Below are 13,784 nucleotides of genomic sequence, written 5' to 3'. Positions count from 1 at the left end.
TGTGTGGGTCTGTGGGTCTAACTTGATAAATCCTCTCTAGCATGCTAATTTCCCTAAGCCTTTGGATACCTTCTTCTACAGTATACCAAGCCATGTCTGGTACTTCAGCCTGATTTAGTGTTGACCGCCTCATCATCCATGCTTCAGCAACCCAACCAAATAAACTATTAGAGCCTTTCCTAACTTCTCTACTTGAAACATTGAATGAACAATCTGTGCTTAGTGCACCCATAGCAATAAATTCAGACTGATCCATCTTTTTGTTCCTTGCACCATTATCCTACACCCTTAATAGCCATTCCCACACATATTCCCCAGGTTTCTGTTTGTACATATTAGAAAACTCAAGTAGTTCTTTTGGATGTAGCATACCTCCTCCTGGCTCACAATTTGTACTTCACCTTTTCAGGCTCGCTGGGACTTAAGCCTAATTATAGGTCTAGAAGCCAGAATTGGTAGTGTAGAATTGTTTTGAGAACATTCAGCATTATCTTGTAAAGCATCAGCCTCAGGCAATGCTCCAGGCAATGACTCAGGCAAGCGCTCTTTAGAGGCAGTTGGGCTAGGGCTAATCTCCAATGGGAGTGGAGGGGCTAATGGTTTTTCTGGGCAGGGTGGTTTAGTAGACAAACATGAAGTAATCTCTTCAGATGGGACTTTTTCTGCTGGAAGGAGTGATTCAATGGAATTTGCAGGCTCAGTGTCCCCAGCTTCCTGATTATCTGCCCATATGTCCCCATCCCAAGTCTCAGGATCCCATCTCTTCCCAATCAATGCCCTTACTTTAACTTCAGACACCTCTCAAGGTTTGCAATTGAGCTGGCGTTGTAATTTCAGCCACTCTTACAATAAGACTCTGGGTTTGGTTTTCAGCAATTTTGGCTCTGTTACTGCAAGAAATAAGGCTTTCTTTCAAAGCACAAGTGGAAGCCTTGAGGTCATGTATGCGGCACTTGAGCCTTGACTCTGAAGCCCTAAGCTCATCTCTTTCCTTCATCAGTTTGTCTAGCGAAAGTAGGACAAACCAACCAGCTTCCTTATGCTTCTCATTCTGACAAAGCTGTAGAAAGATATCACACATGTGTTCACCCTGAGCCCCAACTTTCACCAGTACCAAATCTACCTATGGTGATATTTTGTGTATTTGTATTGCCACCTCACTCCATGGACTAGCAGTGACCTCTTTACTGCTGGAAGCAGAGTCATCAACGTCTTTAAGACTAACCAGACTTGAGAACCAATTTAGAAAACTCATCCATACGAATTTGTTTCTCTAGACACCACTCTCGGTACCAAATGTCTTAGGCTGGGTTCTCTAGAGAAGCAAAATCCGTAAAGTGTATAAATATATATACAGAGAGAGATTTATACCAAGGAAACAGCTCATGCGATTGTAGAGGCTAGAACATCCCAAGTCCATGGATCAGGGTAGAGGCCTCTCCCAAGTCACACAGCCACAGAAACTGGCAAGCCCAAGATCGGCAGGTCAGAGAGCAGGGCTCCCGCTCACAGGCTGTACAGATCAACGAATCCCAGGTTCAGCAGATAAGCTGACAGTTCAAGTCCCAAGAACGGGAGATGAGATGACAGGAAGCAGCCGCAGCATCCGGAGAGAGCAAAAAGCCAGAACGTCTGCTTATACTCAGATGCGGGCGACACCCCCAAGGAGACTCCCTTTCATCTGATTGGCTACTCACAGTATATCAATCATGGGAGTGATTACATTAAAACAGTGAGAATCATGGCCCAGCCAAGTTGACACACAATCTTAACAATCACACCAACTGACACTCTGAGCTTATTACACTGGTAACACTTCTGGACAAACACTCCTCTCTAATATCTGTAACTTTGGAGAATGTCCTTTTCCTCCTATTTACCTTATCCTCATCTTTATTTCTTTTAAGTGTGATCATCCTTCACACTTCAGTTATAATTATACTGTCTTCATGAACCTTCCCTTAGAAGTCAATATAGTGCAATGTATAAGAGAGCAGCTTAAAGTCAGAAAAATGTTGTAGGAATGTGTTTTTACTTAATCCCACTGAGCTCAATTTCTTCATTTAAAAAAAAAAAATTAATCTAACTATAGTGCTTGTTTGTTGTTGTTGTTTTTGTTAGTTGCTGTCAGTTGATCTGACTCATGGCAACCCCATGTGTGCAGAGTAGAACTGATCCATAGAGTTTTCAAGGTCGTGACCTTTCAGAAGCAGATTGCCAGGCCTGTCTTCCAATGAGCCTCTTGGGTAAGTGGGTTCAAACCAGCAACCTTTAGGCTGGCAGTCAAGTGCTTAATGTTTGCACCACCCAGGGATTTCTACAGAACACTTCTAGTTGCTTTAAAACTGCCTATGACCTAAAAAAAACTAAATATCACTACAGTATTGGACTGGTGGTTTCTTGCATATCTCTTCCCCCGTTGAAGATATTTCCTTTTTGCAATAAGAAATTTAAAAAAAAAGACAATTTTGTAATCAATCTTTTATTTGCAAATTGCTTTTTGTTTGTGTAGGCTAAACAGTCTAAAATAAGAACCTTATGGTATTTATTTCTTATTTTCTGTTTCTTTTCCTATTGCCTTAAACATTTTAGAATCTTATAAAATCAAATATATTCATAAACAAATTAAAACAGAAAATTTAAAAATCTACATATATTATTTCTATGCATGCATAGTATGTGTTTAATGAAATTATTATAAATCATATGTATATGATTTATATGCATATATATGATTTATAATAATTTTATTATACACTTATACTATACAAGCATATACATATATACATTTGTTGTTGTGGTGGTTAGTTGCATGGAGTCAATTCCAACTCTTTGTGACCCATGTGTACAGAGTAGAACTGTTCCATAGTGTCATGGATTGAATTGTGTCCCCCAAAAATATGTGTCAACTTATTGATGATTCTCAGTATTTTATAATTGTCTACCATTTTGTCATCTGATGTGATTTCCCTATGTGTTGTAAATACTATCATTATGATGTAATGAGAAAGATTAGTGGCAGTTGTATTAATGAGTTCTACAAGATAAGATGGTGTCTTAAGCCAATCTCTTTTGAGATATAAAAGAGAGAAGCGAGCAGAGAGACAGGGGGACCTCATACCACCAAGAAAGCAGTGCAGGCAGCAGAGTGCCTCCTTTGGACCTGAGCTTCCTGTGCTGAGATGCTCCTAGACCAAGGGAAGACTGATGCATCACAAGGAACTTCCTCCAGAGCCGAAAGAGAGAAAAAGCTTTCCCCTGGAGCTGGCGCCCTGAGTTCAGATGTCTAGCCTACTGGACTGTGAGAGAATAAACTTCTCTTTGTTAATGCCATCCACTTGCAGTATTTCTGTTACAGTAGCACTTGATGACCAAGACACATAGGGTTTTCAAGGATGTGATCTATTGGAAGCTGACTGCCAGGCCTGTCTTCTGAGGCACCTCAAGGTAGGTTCAAACTGCAAATCTTTCAGATAATAGTAGAGCACTTAACCCTTTTCACCACCTGGAGACTTATAAACACACACAAACTCCCCCCATCCCCCAAACGCACACACTGCTTTGGATTTTTTTATTAATACATAGAAAACATTTTCCCTTCCCATTAAATACTCCATCACATTTTTCAATGGTTTCCTTGTTGTATATCATCTTTTAAAAATGAAATCTTGATTTTTTTTAAATTTTTCATCCTTTGAAAAACTGAGCTTTTATCTATAAAATAGAATGTGCGGAAAGAGAGAGGCAATGAAGGCTGAACTGTGATGGAGTGTCTATGAAAAAGGGTATGTTCTTGTCAGTTTAACTAATTCTACTGAGGACTAGAAGACGGTCACAATGTGAAGCTATGTTTAACAACTCCAGGGATAAAAAGCAGTGAAAAGAAAGGTGAAAAGGATGAAAGTCAATGTGGTGACACTGTTAAAGATTTACCTCAATGTGCCTTTGTTGGTTAGAATTTACTGTGCTGCATGAAGGAGGGAAAAAAAAAAAGATCATTCACTTTATTGCACTCATCTGTCATAGATAATACCCTGTACAAAAAGGTAGAAGGAACTGGTGAACTTATAATCATTCTGTATACACATACAATAGGAGGCAGTCTAGAAACCCAGCAGGCTTGGGAAATGAGTGGCTGTCATAGAGGACAGTGACACCCTACTGAGATCAGTGAGCTCGACCCTCCAGAGAGAGGGGAAGGCTAACGTGATCTTTCTTTGTGAGCAGACTGTTAGGCGTTCTGCACGCACCTACAGACTTGGTCGCGAGTCACTGTTAATTGCGAGACAAACGCAACCTACTCTGCCACCAAAAGGAGGAAGTGAACTTGTAGCCCTTCAAAGAACTCCACAGAGAATACATTCTTTCTGTAATAGTGATAGATGGAGCTGCCTCTGTCTGACCAACGGGGTATGTCCCAAAGCTACTGAGATCAATGCCTATGTGTCAGTCGCAACAGTTAGAAGCAAAATTTCTAGCAATTTGTGAAAAAGATAATTTACTCAGGGAATGTCTGTAACTTTCTAGCTATCTCCACAATAAAGAGAGCAGAATATTTTTTCTTATGAAGTTCCCCTTTATTTTGTCACTTTCTTGAGAATTTCTATTATGCAAAAAGCGATGATAGTCTTTTTCTCCCTCCAACCTCTATAGATTACACATACACTTACTTTTTGAAAAAAATATTATGTTAAGAAGTTAATTCTAATAATGCCAATGCATTGTCTGGTAAATGAAGTAGGGTCAAATTCTGTCTTTGAATAGTGTCCTTCCCTCTGGATGGCCAACTTGTCAGCCTGACCTCTGATACTCATGCTCCTCTCACTTAGTAGTAGCCCCGGTGGAGCAGTAGTTAAGCTTTTGGCTGCTAACCAAAACGTCAGTGGTTCGAATCCACCAGCCACTCCTTGGAAAACCAATGGGGCAATTCTACTCTGTCCTGTAGGGTGGCTATGAGTAGCAATCACTCATCGACAACGGGTTCTCACTGAGTCACCCCTCCTCCCAAGTCTCTACCTACATCCCCCACTGGCGGGCTCCACTTCTTATCATTCTGGGACTCTCAGGCAGCATGATATCCTCTGTAGAGGTTTTATATATGTCCCGTTCACTAATGATTTCTTGTAAGTACACAGCACAAAAGATGGATACCTGAAGTATTTTGCAAAAAAGGAATGGTGACCAACTTTTTTAAATGACTGTTATCCTTCCCACCACAGGAGTCCCTGGGTAGTAAAAACAATTAATGTGCTGGGCTGCTAACAGATGGATTGGAGGTTCAAGTCCACCAACAGATGCCTGGAAAGAAATGCCTGGTGATCCACTTCTAAAAATTCAGCCATTGAAAACCCTGTGGAGCACAGCTCTACTCTGACATGCAAAGGATCATCATGAGTCAGAATTGACTTGAGGGCAACTGATTTTGGTTTTCCCACGACAGAATCTTCTTGCTCTCTTCCATGACTTTTTGATGGGGAGGGATCCACTCCGTAACTTTTCTAGAGGCTTCCTTAATGAAACTATAAATCCGTCTCTGTGACCGGGCCATCATCAGTGACACACCATAGCTAAGGTGTCAGCTTGTCATGTCACAGTTACTGACAGAGGAATTACCTGATTTTTCAGAATTGTGCACATTATTCCTTTTATAATCCATTTCTAAACGTTCCAGCCTGTATTCCACCAGAATTGACCCTTTAATGCGCTAAATATTTCGTGACCTTAGTGTAGTACAAAGCAGCCAAAAGAGTGTACGAATTTACAATCACATAAACAAGATGACAAATCAGATATAATTTTCTTCTTCTACTTTTTTTTGTTTGTTTTTGAAGAAAATGTTTAAAATTCTAAGAGAAAAGTGCTTGGGGAATGCTGTTGTCAGAGAAGGTGCAGAGGATGCATTTATCCGAACTATCATCAGGATAGGTCTCCTAGAGAGGCTGGCGTGCAGTCAAGTTTTTGATAACGGAATACATATGGCTTTGTAGAGAAGGATTAGAAAGCTATTCTGAGCTTGAAGTAGAGACGTTTTTGGCAGGAATGAGAGAAAAGAAATAAAAAGGTGGCTAGGGTGAATGGTTTCTCTTTACCTCTTGGAACTCTCATTGTCCATCTGACAAATCACATCTACCCCATTTTCCAAAGCTTTCCTCAAGGCTTAGGGAAACAACTGAAATCACATTATTGTATCTGTCACAGAATGAGCCTCCTCTTTTTTCTGAGATTGTGCCTTATGACTTATGCAAAAGTTAAAGTATGAACTGACTGGTTGGAGACCATGTATGCTTCATATTTCATGGACTGTGTATCACACTGGTGAGCCCACTCAATGGTAAGGCATGCTCACACATAGGCTCTAGGAAAGCCAGGGCTTGTATCGTCCAACACACTCAAGTTGTACAAGTCACTGCGATTAGAACTTCACTACTGACATTTTCTGATACTGTGAATTTTGGCAAGCTACTTGTTCTCACTAAGTCTCAATTTTCTGATGTTTAAAATGAAGGTCATTATGCCTATGTTAAGAATATTGTGACAATTAAATGAGATCATGTTTGTGTAGTCTTTAGCACAGTATTTGGCACATATCTATCAATAGGCGGTATCTTATTATTGTCATTTTTTCTAATTAATAGGATAATTCTCCTGCCTAAAGGAAACTTTTGCATCTAGGAAATACAATGATGAATTCACATGTTAACACCCATTACTTATGATTAGAAAAGCTACTAAAATCTGTTTCTTACTGGAGGAGGGAGATAGTCAGAACACATAGTCTGAATGTGTGGAACTAGGTATGGAAGTCTGCTAATATTCTGAAATTTATCAGTGGGTTCCTTAATATGTTTTTTATTAGAAATTTATATTAGGACTGAGTGCTTAGTAGGTACCCACTAAATAATAGTACTTCTGTTTCAGAGTTCTAAAAAGTTGTTTTGCTTTAATAAATTGAACTCTACTCCCTTTTCCAGATTCATTCCATAAGATTTTATTTCCTGAATGCTTTGATATCAGCCCTGGACCAGGAAAGAGTTATTGCTACTCAGTGAAGTTTGATATAGGAGGAATATTTGGGCAGTTTGTGCTTCATTAATATGTTTGGTTTATTAAATTCCCAAGTATTGCTTTACAAGTCTTTGGATTAAAAATTAATTACAACAATTATTAACAAATATAAAAAGTCAAGAAAATAATGAAAGCCCATCTGTCTGTTTGGCTTTGGAAAGCATAGCTCAGTAGCTACAGCTGAGAACTACCATCTTTTACAAAAGTAATCTATCATGTATAATAATTCTTACTTATTTGATGCAAAATATCTACATTCTTTCTTAAAACAAATGAACTGGTTCATACAATGCAGTCTTATCTGTTAAGCAGGAAACTGTGCATAGAAATTTGCAAAATGGTTGAGTATTATTCAATCCCTATCTGGAGATTCCTTTTGCAGGAAGACAAGTGAAAGCCTTCTAAACAGTTTCTTCTACTATGATTAAACTTTTAGATTATTTTGATGGTATGTAAAGCATTATGTATACGTGTTTATGAGAGGAGGAAACTTGCGACATTAAATTAGCGTAAGATTACATAAGATTGATTGCAATTATATTTAAAATGGTCATTTGTTGACATAAAGTAATAATATTTTCTATAAACAACTGTTGTTTTCAAACATGTCTTATCTCTGAGTGTCATACATTCATTATACATATAAAAACTATGAAAATCTGATTTGGCTTTAAATAAAACTAAACAATAAATACACATAAAGATACAACTGAAAAAGTAACTCTTTTATGGTCAGAGTGAAAAATAAAATTTTGCAAATCAGTATTTAAATGCATTTTGTATTTATTACCAAGTTATTCTGTTCTCCCAAAAGGAATCTTGTGAATAATAAAGAGATGTAATTAATGAAAAGGGCAACTAATAAATATCTCAGAAACAATTTACTATTGGTTTGTATGTATTCCAAATGCCTCTACTGGAATGCAAATGAACCCTCAAAATCAGGTTGTTAAGTTCACACACACACAAAAAAACTTTCCTCACAGGAAAAAATTATCATTGGTTGCTAATACTTATAATTCTAGCAGTTTTTTGGAAGGGTATTGGTTTGGTTTTTAAAGAAATTTAAATATTGATCTGCGTAACATCCAACTGGCTAAATATGGTATAATTTTACTCATATATTACATATAGTTTCTTTATCTCATAATTAATTCACAAGGAGTGGTACTTATGGTGAAATGTTGAAAAGTTTTAAAGAACTAGTAGAGAAACAAAAGAATGGTCAGAAGGTGTATTACTTATCCTGAAGACTACTCTTGCTGAAATGTAACTAGATCCTGGATAAATTATAACAAATATAGTTTTAAATGAATTGCTAAGTTTGCTAAATATAAAGGAAAATTCTAAAATGAAAGAAAGTAGTTGACTAAAACTAGAGCAGGAAGCAGTAAAGAGGTACATGGAGTACAGAATTTAAGGGAACGTCACCTTGAGGCAGATGATTTCATCAGCACTTCCATTCAGAGACTATGCCTGGGGCCCTGGCAAGATTGAGGCCAAACTTGAAACTTCTGTGTTAATCACAAAACCATCAAAGAGAGCTAAAGTGGTCTCAAGTACCACCCTGGATATTGGCAGAACCCAAAACTTCTGTAGAATAAAAAATCTCCCATTTATGCCCTCAGAAGTACTGGAGATTGTGTTTAATAAGATACGAGTCCACAATGAAATTCAATAAACAAACATAAAAGTATGTCAACACGTAAGTGAGGGCCAGCAGAAATGAAGACAAATATAGTCAAGTCACCAGTTCCTTCCAATACCAGAATTATCAGATACAGAATATAAATTTTCTATGTGAAAAATATTTAAAAAAATAAAATATGGAATAAAAAAAAGAGAGAATATTAAAAACAGTTAATGAAAATTTACAAATAGAACTTTTAGAAATGACAAATCTAGTATTTTTTATAAAAACTTCCCGCCTGGACTACATAACAGATTAGATGAAGCTAAAGACGTAATTAGTAAACTGGCAGATAGAGCTACTGAAATTACACAGAATGCAGAACATGCAGATTGAAATAGGAGAAAGAGGTTGAAAGACACACAGGGCAGTATAAGAAGGTCCAAATTACATGTAATCAGATCCCCAGATGGCGAGATTTGAGTCACTGCATGAGAAGCAATGGCTAGGAATTTTCAGTTTATCAGAGACATGTACTAAAAACAGCATATGCCAAGAAGAACAGTTAAAAAAAAAAAAAAAATCCACACATTATAGTGAAACTGAAGACACAGAGAAGATCTTAAAATAAGCAAGAGATATATGATAGATCACTTACCAAAAAATGGCAATTAGATTAATAAAGACATTTCAAAAGCAACCATAGAAGCTGAAAGACAATGTAATAATATTATCAAAATTCTCAGAGTAAATAATTGTCAAACTAGAATTGCATTTTCAAAAAATTATCTTTCAGTTATCAGTCTGAAATATAGACATTTTCAGATTTTAAACAACTGAAATATTTATCACCAACAAAACTTCCCTAAGGAAGTTTCTAAAGGCTATACTCCAGGAAGATTGAAAATGATGTCAAGAAGAAGATCTAAGATGCAAGAAGTAATTGTGAGCAAAGAAATAGACAAATGTGAGTAAATTTAAATAAACATTTCATAGATTATTGTGCTAACAATGTTTAATTTGTGTACTTAAAATTGAGATGGAATTAAAATTTACTAAAATTACCTCAAGAAGAAATAGAAAGTTTGAATAGTCCTAAGATCATTAAAGAAATTTATTAGGTAAAAATTCCACCACACATAAAATCTCACCCCACCAGTGTTTTGCAAATGAGTTCTGCCAAATTTTCAAAGAACAACTGCAATTTTACATATTTTCTCAAAAAAAAAAAAAAAACTAAAGGGCCACTCTCAATTTGTCTATGATACTAAAAGAATATAAGAATAAGATAAAAAAGAAAAAACACATCACTCTCATTCATGAACATACATTAATTTTTTTTTTTTTAATTAGCAAAGAAACCTTAGCAGTATATTTAACTTTGGCTTATACCAGGATGATTTAGTGTGATAAAATTTCCAAATACAATCTACCAAATTGACATATTATAGGAAAAAAATTCATGAGATCATCTAAATAGCCACAGGAAAAAACATTTAGAGAACTTGAACACACCGTCCTACAAAGTGATAAGTTACAAAACGTGAAATGAAAAGAGAACGTTCTTAATCTGATAAAGGGTATCTGCTAAAATGCTAGAGTAAACATGGTTCTTAAGGAAGAAATTTTAAAGAAATTCAATTAATATCAGAAACAAGACAAAAACATACCTTATCATCACTTATATCCAACATTATAAAAGAGGTCTTAGGCAGTGAAATGAGACAGACAAGAAAAGAAATAAAGAATGAGAAAGAAAAAAAAAAACTAGAAAGAAACTTTACTTATTCACAAATTATATCCTTGCTTATGATTGTCTACATAGCAAATCCAAAATAATCTACAAAGGATAGAATTAATGAGGTTAAGCCAACATAATTGAATATAAAATGAATAAAACAAATAAATTGTGATTTCTACATATCAATATACAATAACAACAACAAAACAGAAAACTGCTTCACCTTCTTCAGGAATTTACTCAAAAATCTCCTTCTCAAAAAATAAATAAATAAAGTCTCCTTCTCAGCAAGGGCTACTTTGACTACCTTATTTAAAATTACAACCCAGTACCACAACCACTATCACTACCTATCCCACTCCCCTGCTTTACTTTTTCCATTGCACTTTTCAATATTTTACTTTATTTACTGCCATCTCCCTCAACTAGAATTTAAGATCTGTGAGGAAAGAAATTTTTTCCTTGTTTTCTTGCTCAATTTTTTTTAACCTCCTGTATCCCCTAGCACCTAGAACAGCACTTGACACGTAGTAGGGAGTCAGTAAGAATTTGTTGACTAAATGAATAAATGTGCAAATGTTCAAAATACACTGTTTATAACATTGACATAATTTAAAATTGCAAAGAATCTGTCTAATAGAAGATGGAAGGACTTTCTGGGAAGAAATTATACTGTTTCAAAAAGTGACATATAAATGTTGAGATATGTCAAGTTTATACATATAAGATCTCAATATTGAAAGATGTAACTTATCTCCAAATGGATCTTATAGATTGAGTGCAATTTTAACTAAATCCCAACAGCATTTCCAAGAATTTTTTCAATCTAATTTGAACATTTCTATGGAAGAACATAGATTCATGAATAGCCAGTCTCCTGAGAAAAAGAATAAAAAAAATCTAAATATTAAGATTTATAGTAAATAATACTTTGCTACAAGTATAGAAAAATTAAGGACCCCTGATGGCACAATGGTCAAATGCTAGGCTGCTAACTGAAGGGTCAGAAGTTTAAACCCACTCAATGGTTCTGTAGCAGAAAAGATCTGGCAATCTGCCCCTGTAAAGATTATAGCCTAGGAAACCCTATGGGGCAGTTCTACTCTGTCGCTATGACTCCTATAGGGTCACTGTGAGTCAGAATCGACTAGATGGCACACAACAACAAAAACAGAAAAATTAACTAATAAAGCAGTGTAGAGAGTTTGGAAACAGCTCATCATATATATGGAAAATTAAAATATAACAGATATGATGTTGGAGATCACTGTAGAAAAGAGAGGCTATTCAAGAAGTGGTGCTGGAACATAGTTTTTCCAAATTGAGAAACAAAATGAAATCAGATTTTTCTGCTCACATTACGTAGAAAAATTAATTCCACAAGAATTATAGAAATAAATGTGAATGGCACATTTTAAAAGGTGTGGAGTAATATACATGAACGTATTTTGAACCCTTATAAAGGGTAGAATTTCTTAAGGAATACACAAAAAGCTCTAATCATAAAAAGACTAATAAATTCAATGATAAAATAGGCAACTTCTATTTATCAAAAGACAACATAAAGTGGACATTCAAGCCACAAATTAAGAGAATGAATTTAGTAACCTGAATATATGAAGAACTACAAAACAATATGACAATCTAACAGGTGAAAAAAGGACAAAAGAATTAAAAGCCATATGTTATTAAAACACATATTAATAGCAAATAATCAAATAAAAACATGCTAGACCTCATTTGTAATCAAGGAAACATAAATTAAAATGAAAAAACAGATACTATTACATCCATTAAAATGACAAAAATGAATAAGTCAAAAAATACCAAGTGTTGGTAAGGATATGGAGCAATGAACGCACTAATACACTACGGTTAGTGTGTAACTTGGTTTAATTTTGAAAAACATAGTATTATCTTGTAAATTTGGCCATATGCATACTCTACCCATTGCTGTCAAGTTGATTCTGACTCATAGCCACCCTATAGGACAGAGTAGAACTGCCCCATAGGCTTTCGAAGGCGTGACTGGTGGATTTGAACTGCCGACCTTTGGGTCAGCAGCCATAGCTCTTAACCACTGTGCTACCATGTGCATACTCTAGTACCCTGGAATTCCACTCCTAGACACGTGATTTAGAAATCACTTGACATGTATTAGTACACATGTACAAAATTGTTCAAAGCACCAACCCAAAATTCCATGGACTGGAGAAAATAAATTGTGGCTTTTTAGCTAATAAAATAGTATAAAACAAAGAAGAAATACAGTCACAAACGATAATATGGATAAATCTTAGTAACATAGTGATGAGTGATAGCAAGTTCCAGTAGACTACATACAATATGATCCATTAGTATAAAATTTTGTCCAAAGCACAGAATTAAACAATATAGCAATAGCTTATGCAATAGCTTGGGAAAGCTCTTAAAAGTGAAAAGTCAGGCAAGGATGAGCACAAATTTTAGGTTAACAGTTAATTAGAGTATGGGAGAAGGGGATGGAATAGAATCTAGAACATAGACTGGGGAAGGAGCACACAGATGATTCAATGGTATTAGTGATGTTCAGATCTTAAGTCGGGTGATGAATTAGTGTATGTACATCTTGATACTATGTTACATAAATTATTGTCACTGTATCTAATACTGCATAATAAAAAAAAATTTTTAAAAATAAAATAAATAAAATCCAGTAAATTATATATATATATACGAGAGAGAGAGAGCCCTAGAGGCACAGTGATTAAGAGTTTGGCTGCTAACCAAAAGGTCAGTGGTTCGAATCCACCAGCCACTCCTTGGAAACCGAAACCTTATGGGGCTGTTCTACTCTGTCCTATAGGGTCACTATGAGTTGGAATCAACTTGACAGCAACGGGTTTGATTTATAGGTACGTATAGATAATAGATAGATACAGTATTTTTTCCAGTAGTACCAATGATTGGAAAATTAAATAAATTTCTTTATTAACATTTTCTAAAAGATACCAATCTTCAAGTTTTGAGAAGGCCGTTTCACTTTAGAAAATATAAACTGTGTAATAAGATAAAAGTTGATATTATTCCTTTACTAGCCTTTATTAAAGGAATTATAAATGATTTATTGATTATAAAAATATCTCAAAGAAGATGATTTTGTCATCAAGTTTTCACCTATGAGTTATGAAAAACCCTAGGTAAGACTACTGATTTTAAGATAGTGATACATGCATTTTGATAGAAAACTAGCACAGGAAGTCAAAGTTAAAAAGTAATTTGAAGATTTTTTTTAAGCAACATTTCACCCTTTAGTGCAAGAGGATTCTATGAAATATTTCTATTATTACTAGTTGCTGGCATCTGAGA

The sequence above is a fragment of the Trichechus manatus genome, unplaced genomic scaffold, assembly GCF_000243295.1.
Source record: "Trichechus manatus latirostris isolate Lorelei unplaced genomic scaffold, TriManLat1.0 scaffold00043, whole genome shotgun sequence".
Lineage (NCBI taxonomy): Eukaryota > Metazoa > Chordata > Mammalia > Sirenia > Trichechidae > Trichechus > Trichechus manatus.
The sequence above is the reverse complement of the archived record's forward strand: the minus strand, read 5'-3'. Positions refer to the sequence as shown.